Source organism: Lepus europaeus, chromosome X (assembly GCF_033115175.1).
Source record: "Lepus europaeus isolate LE1 chromosome X, mLepTim1.pri, whole genome shotgun sequence".
NCBI classification, from domain to species: domain Eukaryota; kingdom Metazoa; phylum Chordata; class Mammalia; order Lagomorpha; family Leporidae; genus Lepus; species Lepus europaeus.
Window position 1 is genome coordinate 24468475 of NC_084850.1, and position 18552 is coordinate 24487026.

Genomic DNA, 18552 nt, shown 5'->3' on the forward strand with positions numbered 1-18552 from the left:
TACTAATATTTTTAGTGAATATGGCCATATGAGGGTTTTTTTGTGGCTAATATTTCATTTACTAAAAATTTAGGTCTTGTGGATTTTCACAATAATGACAAACTTCCCAGGAAACAAGTGAAAATATGATCCAACTGGTAGCAAAGCCCAATTTTAATATAAAATTATTTGGTATGAAGCTAAATACAGATGTTTGTGTGCATGTATCAAAATTAGTAAATATATAAACATTCAGTTGTTATTGGTGTGTTGAAACATAATCCAAGTGTGTATCAGTCTCACTGGAAAGTACCATTTATCACTGCTTTTAGTCTTCATTATCATAGAGTTCGTTTTTGACTCTTGTATGTCTCAGTTGCTTCTGAGAAAGTACTGAGAAACTGATCCCTAGGTGACATGAACATACACAATAAAGTCATAGGAAGCCATTGTTAGCCTTAATAACTACATGGAATGTCCCTGTGTTCCAATCTTAAATGATGAAACCGTAAGACTAAATTAGCCTCCTCTGATTGTAATTTATACATACTTGAATAGGTGCACCTCTGCAAATGGGCACTGTATAGCAGGCAGTCTTGAGAACTACCTTCCTTAGAGTTCTAGACAAATAGCTGCTTCTCCCTCAACACACAGGCCTCCTATCCAGGCCAGAAAATGGTGGAACTTGGAAAGTGAGCCAGGTCAAGAATCAAATGTACCTGTTCCTAGATTTGCTCTTCTCTAAGCCCTTAGGTGCAACCATTTTCTTTCTGATCTGGATCCCTGAAGTTTGCACTCTGATAGTCCAAGACAATTTGGTACTATGAGAAAATGTTGAAAAAAGTTGAGAAAAAGAACTGCAAAGGCTAGGTAAGTGGAAACTGAATTTTTGAACTGAAAAGACCCCTTGATGAGTGTGTAGTTTTAGGCCCCAGATTTCAGTTAGATACTAAAAGCAAAATCATCAGAGTGTGAACAGTTTCTTTAAACTGGGTAACAAACAAGGCAGCCATATTTCCTGGGGCTTTTGTCACTTGGTCACATTTTTTTCACACCGGACGGGCGGGAGAAGAGGGCTGGCGGGCGGGGAGAGGGCATTGTTAGTTGCCGTTCCTAGAGCAACACTGCCATCACGAGGAAATGAGTGGTTAAAAACCCCCAAGGCTTCTTCCTTTAGCGTCCTTAACTGGGAAAGCCCCATTCTGTCACAAGCTTAAGCAGGCCCGGTCCTAGTTGGCTCTCAGTTCCGCCTCCTGAGGCCTCCCTAGAGTTCTGGACGAAGATCAAAGATGGGGTCCCGGTATAGCAGCTGCCCACGAGGGAAGCACGACTAGGTCTGCCGCTGCCAGGAAGTCCGGGCACAGGAAGTCATGGGGTGGAGTCTTGGCATCCTCCCAGTGTGGGCGGGACTAGAGGAATTCCACCAACTGACAAAGTCCAGGGTCTGTGGCTATTTGTCTTGCTCCCTGCCCCTCAGAACCTGGGGAAGGTTGACACGTGGTGTTCCCAAGCTCTAGGGCCCAAGCTCTAGGGACTTGAAGTGCAGAGGACAAGACAATACCAGGTAGTTTATAGCAGGGCTCCATGTGCTTTGCATGCTGAAGGTCTCAGGTGCACCCAAGCTGTTTGGAGCTTGGAGGGCCTTGAAAAGAAGTGGAACCACCCAGCTAAGCTAAGAAGTGTTAGCTCTTCTGCTAGGAGAGCTGACCGCGCCCAAACAGATGGAGACCAAAAACAAAGGGAGAAGACTGAAGATGAACCTACCCTTTAAAAGTCCTTGTCTGCTGAAAGTGGCATTTCCTGCGACTCTGCTTCGCTTCTTCGTACATGGCTGTTGCAGCAGGTACATTGTTTCTAAAAAATGCAAAAAACAGATGGCAAAATGGTAAAACGTGTCAGTATTCCAAAGAATATTTAATGATATCTGAAAAATGTTCAAGCTGCAAATGAGGAAGACTGGTTTTAATGTTCAAGTATGAGGGGATTTGAACGTTCTTTTTATTTTTATTTAAGTGCATGTTAAACCTGCAGAGATACAAGAATGCACAACAAGGACATTGTTAAAGTGGCCATTTGTTCTTACACTGACGTAGTACCATTTATTTTCTAGTTTATAAGTGCTTTGCCAGCAGCAGGTATAACTTTTATGATTTCTTAGAATAGAAATGTCTTCTAGAGTAAAATACAGAAAAATTCCAAGCATTCACGAATGCATATTGATATGCAAGTGTGCAAATGATTTAAGGTACTGCTGAAGACTTTGTCCATGCAATCATGTTTTAAAATAAACATATATACAAAGTTCATGGAAAATTGAATTAAAAGAAAAGTTGTTTTTTGTGCAAAAGCATGTTGAAATCCCAGCATATTTTTTCATGCTATGAATTGGTCATGAACTTTATAAAAACTTCTTATGTTCATGGATTACAAAATTTTTTGCATGAAAATACAGTATTTTTAAAATTTGTATTCATGAACTTTTTGCAGCACTCGTGTGTGTGTGTGTGTGTGTAATATGTATATATAGAGATGAGTAAGCATTTTTAAAATTTGCACATTTATAATCATGGTAAGTATTATAGTGAGTATGCATTTTAACTGGAAATTATCAATTGATATATTTATTTCTGTATTTGTGTTTATATATAGATATTAGCAAAAAATTATAGCTACATGGAAAGGATGTGAATGCACCAGCCTCAAAGTGTTGTGTGTTTTCTTAGGATATACATCTGGATAACTGAGAGATATCAATTATAACTTTTATTTAAATTTTTTTTAGAAAATAAACAGAAATTTGGTATAAATTTTGAAAAGTATAAAAAGGGAGAAATCCTAATAAGCATAAAAATATAGTGCTTGTTTTAATGTAAGTTTTAGAGATACATGTCACTGTAGTAATGATTAGATAAGGCAGGCCTCAAATTAAGATTCTTAAGTTGTGGCATTACAGCTATATTATGTCCTATGTATACATTTTTACAAAATTAAATGAGAACCTAGTATTTTTTATTGAGTGGGTTAATCAAGAAGCTCTTTGCAAATGTTTTATTGTCTGAAATCCACATGTTGCACATGTTTCATGATAATTCAATCTATCCATGAATCAGAAATGAAAATTTGGAATCTGGAACATGATGCATATACAAATCCAATTTAAGTACTAATTTATTGTCTTGTGTTACCATAAAATAGAATTATGTGTGTGTTTATTGAAAGAATGGGAATAAATATGCAAAAGGTTAAAAGTGCTTAATTCAATATTTTATGACAGTGCTTTTTATTTTTAAACAGTGAATGATCATTTTCTAAATTCTTTGGAAACACACTGTCTTATGTAAAAATCACTCTTAAATTTGATTTCTGAAACTTAATTGGAAAACATATACCTGACAGAGTCATAAGAAATTAAAAGTAATATAATATCATACATGTGAACATACTTGTGTTCCAGTGTTAAATGATGAAACCATGAGTCCAAATATGTCCCTTTTAAGTGGAATTTATGGAAATTTGAGTATATGTGTCACTTGAAGAGGGATGGTATTTGTAATTCAGACTTCAGAACTATCTGTCCAGCCATGGCTGCTCTCAACTCAACACACAAAGCCTACTGCGCAGCTCAGAAAATGGAGGACTCTCAGGAAACTTGGCAGTGTGAAAAGTCACATGCTCTAGGCCCTTATTTCCATCTGTTTATTTACTTATGCTCAGCCCTGGATCACTAGGAAATGGCCAATGGAAGCAAACAATATTGGGAAAATATTGGGGATCAAGGCTGAATTGAACAATAGCAACGCCTAGGTAGAGTAGAAATGGAATTCTTATAAACAAGGCATTTCTGATGAAGCTGGATGGTATAGGCCTTAATTTTATTTCAGAGGGAAACTAGGAGTAAAAAGTGATTAAGAATGAGCTGATTTCCCCCAAACAGGGTGAATTGCAAGGCGGCTTTGTTTGCTGGTTCCTTTGTCTCATGGTGGATGTTTTTCTCACTGAAAGGGCCATAGTAGAAGAGCTTAGTGGGCAGGGCTAATCACCTTTCCCAGAGCGGTACTGCCATCAACAGGAAGTGGTTTGACAAAACCTCAAGTTAATGAGAACTGTCCTGAGGACTAGCAGTTGAGAAAGGTTGGGCATTTTGTGAAGATGAGTGGACTTCAGCCTTGAGCAGGTATCTTTCCTTTTAAATCTGTAGTCTTCTATAAGCTATGGGCAAAGGCAGAATCCTGGGGGGAAAAGCTGTTAAGTGGGGGTTGGGGGAGGGGAGATGGGATTGAGTTTGTAGCCGCCAGGCAGGGCAGGTGCAAGTAGTTGGGATCAGATACTCACCCAGTGAGGACAAGGCTAAAACAAATCAGAGGTCCTATTTGTGGGGCCTGTGGGTGTTTGTCTCCAGGCCCCGCCCCTGAGACATTAAAGCAGTTGGACTAGCACAAGGTATCAATAGTATTAGAATGAAGGATTAGGGGGTGGATCTCATTCCCTGTGACTTCTTAGCAGCTGGTGTGCTTCCTGGTGCTCTCAGGGACACCCAGAAGTCTGGCTTCCGCATTTCCTGGAGCGAGGAAGGCCTGATGAGGAGGCGTATGTGCCACTGTGCCAAGCCAATACAATGTCAAATGTTGAAAGGAGTGCAGACACCCACTAGCAGAAGTCCTGGAGGTATTTTCTGAGCTCAGGAAGTAATAGCTACAGTGGCTTTGCAGGCATTTCTAGGGCCAAGTGTGGAGGCCTACCCTTTTAGAAGGACTTTTTTCTATCTCAGCTTGCATAAAGGAACAGAAGTGAATTTTTTGGCTGTTGACCTTTCTTTCCCTAAGGAAGTTGAGCCCCCTGAGGCTTGGGATCTGTTTATTCATATTAGCAGCTATTGTTCTCTGTGTCTGCTGGTTAGCTTTTTTCTGATGAAGGGTCCTTGTAGGCCTGACAAGGTATCTGCCTTTGAGAAGCTGAGCACATCAAAACCCTGGAACACTTACCCACAGCATAACAAGAAATATGAGTTTACCTCTTTTGCACCAATGATGATGTCAGTGGCTCACTACTTACAGAAGAGGAAGGAATGTTCTGGTTCATGGCTGCTGTGCATAACTGCCACCTGAACTCTGCGTATCCAAGGTAGAACTATAACAGCTGCAAAGCCGCAAAGCTTCTAGCAACTATTATAAGGGCTGCACGGCCCTTGGGAAATTGCCTTTCTCATATCTATGCTTGTACTTAGCTCTTCCTGAGCATGTTCTTGGTTGAAGTCAACCGAGGAAGGTGTGGAGACTTTGGAGAAGGCAGGTCTCAGTAGTGTCAGGTACCCTGTGAAGCTGTAAGGTGATCACTTACCTCTTCAGCTAAACAAGTGCTACAGAGAAATTTGCATTAGAAGAGATAAGCTTTCTGCATTGGAGTAATAGTTGCACTTGACCAAATGCTAGACTAGGGCAGCCAGATGTGCAGAGAATTGTGGGTGACAAAGAAGCAGCCCTAGCTCTGGGATTCTAACTAGAGAAAATATGTGTTGATAGGGGAAACCATATATACATATGTACATAATATGTTGCATATATTATATACCTACAGTGTATAATGGGGGCAATAAGAAATATGTTTCATAATGATTTACTCACTGAAAATGAGGACCTCAAGATTTTCTGTAATATTCTCAAACTTCTCGGGAATTAGGAGTGAAAATTTTTTACATAAACCATAATACATAAATATCCAATATTCATTTAAATTTATCATGAATGTAAATATAAAAATCTGTATCATAAGGACTGGGAGGAAATTATCCAAAAGATTATCAATGGCCTTCACAGGCTTTGTGATAATGCTTTACTCTTTATCAATGCATAGTTACAGCTGAATCTTTGGCAAGCACCATGTCCTAGTTACTATGAGGAAATGTGTTAATACTTACCTCTAAGAGGTAAATGGTAACACATACACACACAATAAAGTCGTAGTGTTATAGGCAGGCAGATAGGATAAAATTGATCAGGTTTGTGAGCTGGAAGACCACGCCTTCACTATGCCCCCTGTGTGACCTCTTGCCCCTACCTTGCCACACTTGTGTGCCCACCACCCAATCAGACTAATGCCCCTGAGACATTAAAGCAGTTGGACTAGCACAAGGTATCAGTAGTATAAGAATGAGGGGTTAGGGAGTGGTCCCTAAATTGTAATCCCCTTTGGAAGTGGATTACAGTCTGGGACATGGTGGGCCCAGCCCTTCTTTGGCCTTTTTGCCCTTTTTCCCTTTTGTCCTGGACCCACTTGGGTTCCCCGCACGCATGGCCTTCAGGGTGCATGGCCTTCGGGCCACCCGCCCCATGCTTCCTGGCCTGCATGTTCCTCCCCATGGCTGGCTCCTGGTACTTGGTACGAATCAGATTTCCCTCTCTTTAGATAGGGCCCTCACTCTCCTATGCATTTTTCTCACTGATAAAAGCTTAAAACTTATCATGCTGCCTCATTTATTTGTGCCAGTATTCAGAATTCTTCTCTGAATATTAGGGAAGAACCCACAAGACTTGTTAATATTGTGAATTCATTAATAAGCACAGGGTAATATAAATGGCACCCCATATTCCGATATCATACCTCACCCCAGATGGGACTTTCAAGGGGTCTGCCTCCGAAAACAGTAGGAAGCCATTTAATGAAATAGGAAAATGCTTGGGATGAAGAATGAAATTGTGAGACAAAACTTTTAAGTGATCCCTGATTGGGACATATATCTCCTGTTATTGTGGGGCGCCATCTGAGAGCTATTTAGGTTCCCCCCTTAAAGCCCCAAATGGATGCTGACAACACAAAAGGCCTAGGTCTTTATCCAGAAGATAAGCCTTAGAGATAAGCTGGACAATGACACATGAATTGAAAATTAGAAATGTCCTGAAATTGAGTTTCTAGCATTTTCTGTCCAGGGTTGTGTTCTTGAGACTTGCTACCAGAAACAGATGACTTGATAACTTAGGAACATCCTGGAGATGTAATGCTAAGTGAACAGGAATAGAACTATGAAGGCAAAGACTAGTGGAAATTAGATTCTTAAAAGAGAACGTGTCTGATAAGGTGGTGGTTTAAGCCTCAAATTGGTTTCAGATGGAAACCAAGAGCAAAAGTTCAGCAGTACAATCATTTGTAAGGCCTCCATATTCCTTGGGGCCTTTGTTTCTTGGTGGCGTTTTTTCTGACAGGATGGGAGGGAGAAGGCCTGGGGAGCAGGTCCTGTTGACATGTATGGAGCACTACTGCCATCATGAGGAAATAGTTTGAAAACTCCCTACACCCTTATTGCACTGCTCGCGAGAGGACTTCCGGTTTAGCAAGGTTTATTTAGCGGAGAGATCTAGCAAGTCCAGGCCTCAAATCTGGCCTCTGAGGTATTCCCAGAGTTGTAGGCAAAGGCTCTATGCTGGCTTGACAAAAACGACATTCAGTGGTAGCAGCTGGCTATACCAGCGGTACACTGGCGATTCAACAGAGCCAGCAGTTGCCGGCACAGGAAGTAGTAGGGTGGGGCTTTGGTTAAGGAAATCTCTTAGACCACAATGCAGGGCTGAGGCAATTTCTTGCTGCTCCTGAGCCTCTGATGAGAAAGGCCAGTTCACCTTATCCTGGGGCCATAGCACCTGGGCTTCATGTGGTAGCATCACCCATAAAACGAGCTAATCCAAAGTGATATGTAAAAGCAGCAAGTGTACTTGCTGAGGGATCTATAACACAACAAATGCTTGGAACGCATTGGCTTGAGCTAGGAAAACAAATGGAGGATCACTGCAGGCCACGCTACCAAACCAAGAAGGGCCAAACACTCTGCTCGGGAGCGAGCCATGCACATAAGGGACCAAACAATGTGAGCAAGGCCAGAAGGAAGTCTCTGAGCCCAGATACAACACACATGTTACTTGTATCTGGTCCCTCAGGCCTAAGGAAAAGTGTGCCTCCTTCTCTGTCCCCTCCGCCCCAAGCCACATCTCAGTTTTCTTGGTGCAGTTGGAGGGGAGTGGGGAAAGGCGAGGGGGGGGAATTTATTCCTTCAGTTCTTAGAGGATGATGATGTCTTTGAAGCCTGTTCTCACAGTTAAGAGCTCCAAATGAAATGCCTAGTAAGCCTGTCAAGGTAGCCAAGATTTTGTGTGAACATTCATTGAACCACACTTGCAATGCAAGTAATGGAAACTGAAAAAGAATTGATCTGCATTAATTATTATTTTAAAAATAAATATAAAGGTACATTTAGTATCCCACATATGACAGCCTATATAGTAAGAGCTATATATGCTGTGATAAAAGAATCTGCAGAGCTAAGTCAAATAATAGCCTTCTTTTTTAAAGAAATAAGAGTTACACAGAGAGAGAAGGAGAGGCAGAGAGAGAGAGAGAGAGAGAAGTTTTCCATCCACTGATTCACTCCCCAGATGGCCGCATCAGCTGGAGCTGTGCCAGTCCGAAGCCAGGAGCCAAGAGCTTCTTCCAGGTCTCCCACATGGGTGCAGGGTTCCAAGGATTTGGGCCATCTTCCACTGCTTTCCCAGGCCATAGCAGAGAGCTGGATCAGAAGTGGAGCAGCCGGGACTCCAACTGGCGCCCATATGGGATGCCAGCACTGCAGGCCACAGCACTGACCCCTGAATAATAGCCTTGCACTAAATGTAAAAGAGCTAATATTTCTGAGAAAATTGAGGGAGAGTTCCTGGGAAGCTGGGAAGCCATGATGGGATGCCAGGTGACTAGACATGGCCTCTTCCAGGGCTAGAACTTTGATCATCTTCTTTCCTCATTGAGTCCTGGAATCCCAAGTCTTGTTCCATGAAGTCCACTGATAATCCTGAAGGACTTCTGTTACTTGAAGAAGTCGGGAAGTGAGAAGCCAAGTGCTGGTGGAAATCGAATGCTTGGAAAGAGAAGATGGCAGATGAGGATGAAGATAGGTGGTTGAAGCTTCGTTTTGATTTTAGATGGAAATAGAAAGCAAAAGCACAGCAATACAAGCTGGTTTCCTCAAACTGGGCAAGATACAAAGCAGTCCTACTTCCTGGTGACTTTTTGTTGGTTAGCATTTTTTTCACTCTGGTTGGGCGGGGGAAGAGTTCCGGTGGGGGAAAAGGGAGAGGCGCAGAGCTGGTTGACATTTCTGGAGCACTACTGCCATCATGAGGAAATTAGTTGATGAAGCTGTAAGCCTTGAGTATTTCTTACCAGAAGACCCGGAAGCTGAAGAAGGTTTGACATGCTGGGGTATTGAGTAGCTTCTGGCTCAAGAATGGAGAACGGTGTCCTTATGGTCTCTACCTTCCAGGAATCTGGACAAAGATGTAATATAGCTGCAGAAGCTGGCTACTGAGAGTGGCCTGGGTGGGAGAAGGTGCTACCAGGAAATTCAGGTACAGGAAGTCGTCAAGGTGGAGCTTGAATGTCTTCCCCGTGTAGGAGGAACTAGAGGAAGCAATTCTCTGCCAAGTGCTGGGCTTCTGATCATTTGTCTCCTGTCCCTACCTCTTGGACTTGGCTTTTGTCAAACTACTTCCTCATGAGGGCAGTATGGCTCCAGAAAAGCCAACTAGTCCTGCCCCGCAGGTCCTCTTCTCCCGCCCCTTGTGTCTGAAAAAAAAAAAAAAAAACAACCAAGAAACCAAGGTGCCAGGAAATATGGCTGCCTTGTATTTGCACATTTTGGAGAAATTTGCTCCGTACTGCTGTACCATTGCTTTTAGTTCCATATAAAGTCAAACTGGAGCCTAAAACCAGCTACCCTCAATACACATCTTTTTTTTTTTTTTTTCCCCAAGAATTATATTTCCAGTTGGCCTTGGTTCCACAGATCTTTTTTTTTTTAACTTTTATTTTTTTAACTTTTATTTTTTTAATGAATATAAATTTCCAGTGTACAGTTTATGGATTACAATGGCTTCCCCCTCCCATAACTTCCCTCCCACCCGCAACCCTCCCCTCTCCCGCTCCCTCTCCCCTTCCATTCACATCAAGATTCATTTTCAATTGTCTTTATATACAGAAGATCAATTTAGTATAAAGATTTCAACAGTTTGCACCCACATAAAACACAAAGTGAAACATACTGTTTGAGTACTAGTTATAGTATTAAATCAAAATGTACAGCACATTAAGGATCAAAATGTACAGCACATTTCCCACAGATCTTTTCTTTCATCAACATGAAGTTTCTGTTTCTTCAGATTCTTTGCTACAGGGCTCATGTCTCTGGGAGGAAAGAAATCACAGGCACCTCAAATCTTGGATTAGGCTATCTGTAGCCATTACACCTCTGTACTTTGTCCTACCTCATTTCCTATGCTCTGTTGGCATACTGCCATTTTTCGCTTACATGTTTTAGATTAGAAGTAACCAAAATGGCATCCTTTTTCTAAATGTCTTTGCAAATAGAGAGCTCACTAGCCAGTATTTCAGTTGCTCAATCCTGATGCTCAAAATAAATACCCATATGTAGTTAGTTTTATTTAAGGACCTAAGAGTCAAATTTTGTATAGATTTTGAACCAATATGTGAAAACAACTTTTGGTGCCTTTCTTTGTATTTCTTTGCCTCATTTCAATTTTTACATAAGCACGAATGCTTTATATGAATGTGGAAACAATTCATTTAAAATAATTAATTGAGCAATTAGAGATTATAAATTGTATGCCCTATTTAGGTGATTATGTAATTTATTATCCAAGTCAAACAACTGTTGTAAAACCTTGACTTCCCAAGGCAAGCTATAATTCCACAGCGTTGAGATAAACACTGATCAAATCTTTAAACTTTCTATGCCATTTACCTAAACATATTGTTATATTTTAATATGCACAGATACATGACATGTTTATAAAAATTTCGTATTTTCTTGCATTCCTTTTTAAAAGTTTAGACAATTTCCTTTTTTATTTTATGATCATTTTGAAAGTACTTTATTCAAAAGTATGACTTTGAAATATGAAAATAACTTTTTCCACTTATAAAAATGAAGTTTTTTCAATATAGAATATTAAGCTAATATCAAACTCAGATAAGTGAATGCAAACTGGCATAATATTGCTATCATCTGTATATTTTTTTCTTTGAGCACAACTTGTATCATATTGTATGTTAGAATTTTCTTCTGCTGGCTGTCTTAGTTTCTTCTCTTTATCAGCTCTTCATTTTTCTACATTTTTCTCCGTGCCTCAAATGACTGACCTTTAAGGACTATATAATCTGATAGTCTTGCTCAGTGGGTCCTGGTTATATTTCACTATGGAGAGTTCTGTCAGAATTTCAGAAATGGGTTGGGGGTATTTAATAAAATCTGTGAGGTTGTTTGCATCCCTTGGCTCAATATTATTGATTGTAACAGGAGTCAGGAGCAGTGATAGAAATGCTTGTTAAACCACTATAGTGAATACCATAATAGCATGGTAAAAATGCAGAAATAATGTCAATACTCAAGTACCCACATACACAATTAAATAATGTGAACATTTTAAATTTATTATTGGATCATTGGAACCTGGATGTGACAACATGTCTTACCACACTCAAATCCAATTCATATGCTCTTTAACCTACAAGTACCTGTGAATAAGTAAGGCCTTTGTGGGAATTTTTCCTTGACTTACTTTAGCAAGTGAGGATTAGTTTAGGGCAACTTTGGGAATCTTTAAGGTTTAAAATGAAAACAATTTCAAAAAATATACCAGGTATAATAGCAACAACAACTATAAATTAACTGGGAAAGAAAGATTTGAAAGACTTTTATATGGAAAATGAAGTCAAGTCCAGGAACATGTGCCCTGATGCCTAGAAGTGCCCTAATCCAGGCCTTGAGTTTTGAGAATTTTTCTCTTTCTCTTAAGCCTGGCTGCTTGAGACATACTCTCAAAAGCAGACAATGGTTGAGATCTACAACCGAGGAAAAAAGAACAAATATGCAAAGATTAACGTGGAACATTAAGTTCCTGAAAGAGAAGTTTGCCTGATGAGAGTGGTTGGTTTAGGCCTCAGGGATCAATTGAAAAATTTTCTCCTACAAGTCAAATTCCTCAATTGTAATCAACTTTCTGCATCAAATTCAAATTTTATATTTTTTATTAGTTTTAGTTTTTAGAAACACTTCCAATGGTAGACATTCATTTCCAGATACACTACAGCCTATTGTCAACACTTAAAATCCACTTTTGCTGAATTCTTGTGTTACTTGTTATCCATGGTTCCTGAATGTTCCTCATGTGACCAACCCTTAAAGTGGATGGTACACCTCAATGCAAAGATGGCTATTCCAGTTTCCAATCTCACGGGTCTGTCTTTAAAGGGGATCCTTTTTTAAAAATTAAAAATTTCCCTAAAGATGTGAATTTATCTTTTATTGTGGTCTACAGAAGTCACAGTTAAGGTGGCTACTGCGATGACTGGAATTTTGGCCTATTCTGAGGCCAGGGTCTACAATTTCTGTTGCAAAGTGTGCAAACAGCTATTGGTCATTTGGAAGTTGCTGGTGACTTTTCTGTCCAAACTTTACAACCTGTTTTCTAACATGAAGTTCTACCATTCACTCCAACTCATGGGCTTTGCATAGTAGCATTCAGCCTGCCCTGATTTCCAATATGATCAGATTAACATAACAATTTTAACTTCCCTTTTATGTCACTTCTTGCTCTGTATATATAAAACATGGAGCCCTATTGTAACAAATATTTTAAAAACTGCTCAGACTACAAGAGGAGTTGATTACAAAATACTGGAGTAATATTTGGCCAAGCTTATGTGGTATGATCAATTTGGAAATAATTCTTTCGATTTCCTTTAGAACATGTATGAAAAAAAAATGGCCTCTTGACTAATAGTATGTTTATTTTAGTGAATATATCAGAATTTCCTGTTACCAAATATTCATGTAATGTTTAAATTTTGGTTTTAGTACAAATAAGTGGGAGAAATTCATCAATTGATTACATCTGAGAGGCAGTTTGTACAATCAGTGCAGCCAAAGCTTGGTTTCAGCTGGAAATCCAAAGCAAAAGTGAAAATAGTGTGCGCCTTTCTCAACAAGCTGAACAAAATGGAGGACTAACAGATTTCCTAGCTTCTTTGTGTTTGGTGGCATTTTTTCAGACACGATGGGCAGGAGAAGAGGACGCCAGGGCCGGGCTCTTGGGCGTCTGTGGAGCTCTACTGCCATCGTGAGGAAGGAGTTTCAAAACACCGTAGGCAGGCACAGCTCCCTTCCCATGAGGCCTTGCTGTTGCGGAAGGTTCGCCTTGCAGAGGCTCGCGCTCCAGGCTGGGCCAGCAAGCCTTGTCCTCCAAGTCCTTAACGGAGAACTGGCCCTTGGCATTATGTTGGCGTAGGACCTTCAGAGCGAGGGGTCTGGAGTGAAGCAGCCGCGGCCGGGAGGCAGCGGCCCGGAAGTCGTGGGGCGGGGCCTGAGGGAGTCCTAGAGCAGGGCCTGGTTCAGTCCAGGTGTGGGCGGGACCAAAGGAACTTAGCAAAGACAAAGGCTCTAAGTGGACATTTGTATACTGTTCTGGCCCTTTGGAGCAAGAAGTCTTTCTCTGGTGTCGCGGTACTGTGGCCCATGGGTCTCTTGCTGCCATTGCGTGAGAATAAGTTCCAGCTGGCATGTTATAGGAGTAGGTGTGCTTTCTAAAGGTTTTAGGTGCACCCCGTGGGTGAGGCTAGGGGGGCCTGAAGAGAAGTGGAATTACCCACCCAAACCAAGAAGTACTTGAACATTTAGTAAGGAGGTAGATGTAAAAAAAAAATAATAACCAAGTAATCAAAAAAAATCGTCAAACATAAAACATTGAATTAGATCTCAATCTACTTGACAAATTTAATTATGACTGAACTGTTAAGAACATTTGTCATTTATTTCAACAAAAATAGCAAAGGTTTGATAATGAACACACGTTTTATTTTTTGTTTATTTTTCAAAGACTTATTTTTATTTAAGAGGCAGAGAGAGAGAGAGAGAGAGCTTTCTTCTGCTGATTCACTCCCCAATTGGCCACAAAGGCTGGAGCAAGGCCAGACTGAAGCCAGGTGTCTGGAGCTTCTTCTGGGTATCTTCTGAGTGCAGGGGCCCAAGGATTTGGACCATCTCCCACTGCTTCCCCAGGCACATTAACGGGGAGCTGGATTGGAAGTGGAGCAGTGGTGTCTCCAACCAGTGCTCATGTGAGATGGTGCTGTTGCAGGTGGTGGCTTAACCGGCTACACCACAAAGTCTGGCTCCTGAACATACATTTTAGTCTTCCCACCACAGGTTGTGTGCCTAATTTCATCGTACATGGCTGTTTGTAGCAGCCGCATTGTAAAGAAACACAATTATTTGTGGACATGCAAATAACAAATAGCAAAACTAATATCATTGAACATGGTGAAATAGGGAATTCCAATGCTCCAGTCCTTCACAAAAGCAACAGTGGGCCTGTGATGAGCAGGCCAGAAGTGTCAGAAACCATCTTTACAGAACTCAGGATCATGTTGAAAACTTACATCTTGTGAAGGCTGGATGGGGAAAGAACTATTTTGGGTTTTTTTTTGCTGCTTCAAGAGAGATTTGTGACATAAAATTTCCAGCTGGGACAGGCCAGCTTATCAATATTTGGGATGTCTACAAAGTGCTTGGTTTTGAGTCCCAGCTCTGCTTCCAATTTTAACTTCCTGCTGATGTGCACTGTGGGAGGCAGCAGGTGATGGTGTAAGGACTGTAGTCCCGGCCGGTGCCGTGGCTCAACAGGCTAATCCTCCGCCTTGCGGCGCCGGCACACCGGGTTCTAGTCCCGGTCGGGGCACCGATCCTCTCCCGGTTGCCCCTCTTCTAGGCCAGCTCTCTGCTGTGGCCAGGGAGTGCAGTGGAGGATGGCCCAAGTGCTTGGGCTCTGCACCCCATGGGAGACCAGGAGAAGCACCTGGCTCCTGCCATCGGAACAGCGCGGTGCGCTGGCCACAGCGCGCTACCGCGGCGGCCATTGGAGGCTGGCCACAGCGCGCTACCGCGGCGGCCATTGGAGGGTGAACCAACGGCAAAAGGAAGACCTTTCTCTCTGTCTCTCTCTCACTGTCCACTCTGTCAAAAAAAAAAAAAAAAAGGACTGTAGTCCCTACCACTCCCATGCAGTCCCACATTGAGTTTAAGGCTCCTGACTTCTGCCTAAGCTCTGGATATTGCAGGAATTTGGAAAGTGAACTAATGAATCAAGATCTCTTTGTGTGTCTGTCTGTATTTTGTTGTTTGTCTATCTGCCTTTCAAATTAATTAATTTTAAAAAAGTTAAAATTGCCTACCTTGGGCAGGTGTTAGACCTAGCTGTTAAGATTCCACATCCCAATACCTGGATTTGATACCTGACTCTGGCTTCTGACTCCTGTTAATGCAGACCCTGGGAGGCAACAGTAATGGCTCAAGCACTTAGGTTACGTGAGAGACCTGGCTAGAGTTCCCTGCTCCCTGTTTCTGCCCTGGTCATTGTAGGCACTTGGGGAATGAACCAGAAGATGTGAATTTCGTCTTTCTGCCTCTGCAATGTACTTTTTTAAAGCAGGTAAAATTGCCTACCCAACATCCTTCACTCTCCATACTACCTTGAAGCCAGTTCTATCCCTGCTGGTAGGTACATGGGAACAATATGAAACTTTCTCCAACAGTGGTAATTATCTAGCTTGATGTGCCTAGTGGCTCCTTGAAACACTGGTGCAAGATCTTGCCTTTGTTTTGCCCAACTTGGAAAGTTTTCTGGTCTAGGGTGGCCTACTGCAGAATTCGAAGGCCCAAGGGTTAGCAAGGGCAAAGGACAGCAGATGAGCAATACACAGTTGGAAAATGATAGAAGGAAGAGGTTGTAAAAGGAAATACATGGGAGAATAAAGATTTAAAAAGGTCTTATATATACTGGAGAAGCAAGAAAGTCACAGACATATGAGATTACTTGGGAAACACCTGGTACAAGAAGCTGCCATGTCTCACTAACCATCAGGCTCCTTGCAAGCTGAAAGTGAAAGCTAAAGTACAATTGTAAGCATGTTAGATACTGTTGAAAGAGGTCTCCAATAGAAAGCCAGTCTGCAGAGACTCAGAACCATTTTTTCTTTCCTTTTTAAGCTCAAGGTATTCAAGGGAACTGTTGGAACACTAGGTCACCGCTATGTGAACAGACCACAGACATGAGTGGCCACACATGACAGAGTACAGATTGACAAAACAATTAAGGGAAATCACTAAAAGAGCAAGCAACAACTCACCAAAATGCTTACCTTTTTAAAGCAGCACTTATGACTGCACACTTTGAAGTTTTATCTTTTTATTAAAACTTCAAAGATTAACAAGCAAGACATAATGTTGATATCATTAAGTATAATATTATATTTTCCTTTAAAATATGCGGTGATATCTAAGAGCTGTAATGAATGAATTTCTTGCTCAAGTAGTCAAAGGAGAAAAACACTTCTAATAATTTATTACTTAGCATAAAATTGATCATCTGAAATATATTTAGTGACATTGTGAGCAGCCTTTCTATATGTGACCTGAGAAAAATGATGGAGGGAAAAATTAAATCAGCAGGAAATTCCCACATAAATGTTGTTAGCTGATTTTATAGCAACACAAATTTCATACACCTATATACAAGGTCCAACACTGACAAATATATAACAAACACAAAAAAGAACACAATGAAATCAATAAAAATTTTGAGTTTTTATTGAGCTTCTATTGCACAGGATATTCCTCATTTATTTCTTTATAATTGTTCAATTTTTTATTTCTTTTCCAGATGCTTATATGATACTTGGGATTCAAGCACTACTGATTTGTTATTTTTTTACAATAAAGGAATATTCTGAGATTTATCAACAAAATACTATCAATTAACCCAAGAGTAGATAATTGCCGCTGGCGCTGGCATCCCATATGGGCGCCGGGTTCTAGTCCCGGTTGCTCCTCTTCTAGTCCAGCTCTCTGCTGTGGCCCAGGAGGGCAGTGGAGGATGGCCCAAGTGCTTGGGCCCTGCACCCACTTGGGAGACCTGGAGAAGCACCTGGCTCCTGGCTTGGGATCCGCATAGCTACGGCCGCGGCGGCCATTTGAGGGCTGAACCAATGGAAGGAAGCCTTTTCTCTCTGTCTCTCTCTCTGTCTAACTCTGTCAAAAAAAAAAAAAAAAAGAATAGATAATTGCATTGGAAATTGCCCATTTCCTAATACTGTGTGAAATATTTAGGGCAGAATACTTCACCTATAGTGTGACCAAGATGGAACTGAAAAGAATTACTGGAATTGGATGTGTGTGTGTGTGTTGAACACCTCATTGAGCCAACAAGGGGGAGAGTACTTATGAGCCTTTATCTGCTTAGGTTCTGTGGTGTCAGCTCTCCTGAACAATTACTTGTCTTCCACAACATTCAAATGCTGCACCCATCGAACTGACATTGGTGGTGGCCTCTAGAAAGTGAGACATGCAGTGAAAAGTTTCCTTTTGTCCTTCACTGATTGGAATAGTCTAAGATTTTGTGACATTCTAGTCACAGTTTGAGAATTAATCTAGAACAAAAGTGCTGAAGACATTGTTATTGCAAAATGCTTAATTGATATCATGGAACTGAGTAATCCATACTTGAAATTAGAAAATACGAGTATTAATGTTATACTGACATTTTCAAAGTATGCGTTTCCTGGTGATGGCATTAGTTAGTTGGTGGCCTAGTTGTGTTTTTTATGTGTGACTACTATACCTGGCCATACTGTAAAGAAGCAGGTCTAATTAAGAGGACTGCAAAAAAAGGAAGATGGTATTGGCTCAAAAAAATTAAAATCCCTTGGAATATTTAAGAAAATAATTTTAAGAATATTTAACAAGTTTGCTAGGGTTGAAGCAGTTGTAAATGCAGAAAATACACATGAACCCTGGAATTACAAAAGAATGGAAACTTTAAAAGAGAAAGTTCATGTTATGTGTGTAAGAGAAGATATGTGAACATATGATAAAGACATTTTAAAAGTCATTTACTCTAAGGATTGGAAGGAAAACCACTTGTTTATGGTTTTATGCTTTCTGAGAATTAGAATACTTTGCATTAATCTGAAATATTTATGTAAATCTTGTGGGTAACATACCACTGTGTAGAGCAGAATATAAAGAAAAAATATATTCACAAATATTTATATATGTACATATGTTTGTGTATATATAGGAACATTGTAATTGCCTAAGATAATGTATTTTAAAAACTTCCCTCTGTGCGTGTTCAATTATGTTCAAAGAAAAACATTCACTTGAATGTGTATGCACCTTTATGAGTGTATTTGTTTAATAACTGTATTTTAGTCACGGTGATTATTATAGTCAGGAGGCTCTGTATTCATGTACATACTTATTCATATAAACATAGATAATAAAAGTGTTTCCAGAGGCACCTAAAGCATGCCAGTGGATCCCCTTCAAAGCTTTGCTAAAACACACTTGGTCTGATCCAAACCACAATGTACACATTAATTTTGATATAGATTTACTTTTTGCCTGGACCTCACTACAGAAATATGTGTGTATATTGAAAAGAATGGGAGGAAATAATCTAT

General features: G+C 40.6%; 1 long non-coding RNA gene across 2 annotated transcripts in view; it reads left to right on the forward strand.

Moving 5' to 3' along the window:
- Positions 1-1460: 1460 nt before the first annotated feature.
- The window catches only part of LOC133753337 (uncharacterized), a 30285-nt gene continuing 13193 nt past the window's right edge, over positions 1461-18552 (forward strand). For both annotated transcript variants that reach the window (XR_009865046.1, XR_009865047.1), the window contains exon 1: positions 1461-1822. This is a non-coding gene — a long non-coding RNA (uncharacterized LOC133753337). The remainder of the gene's footprint in view (positions 1823-18552) is intronic.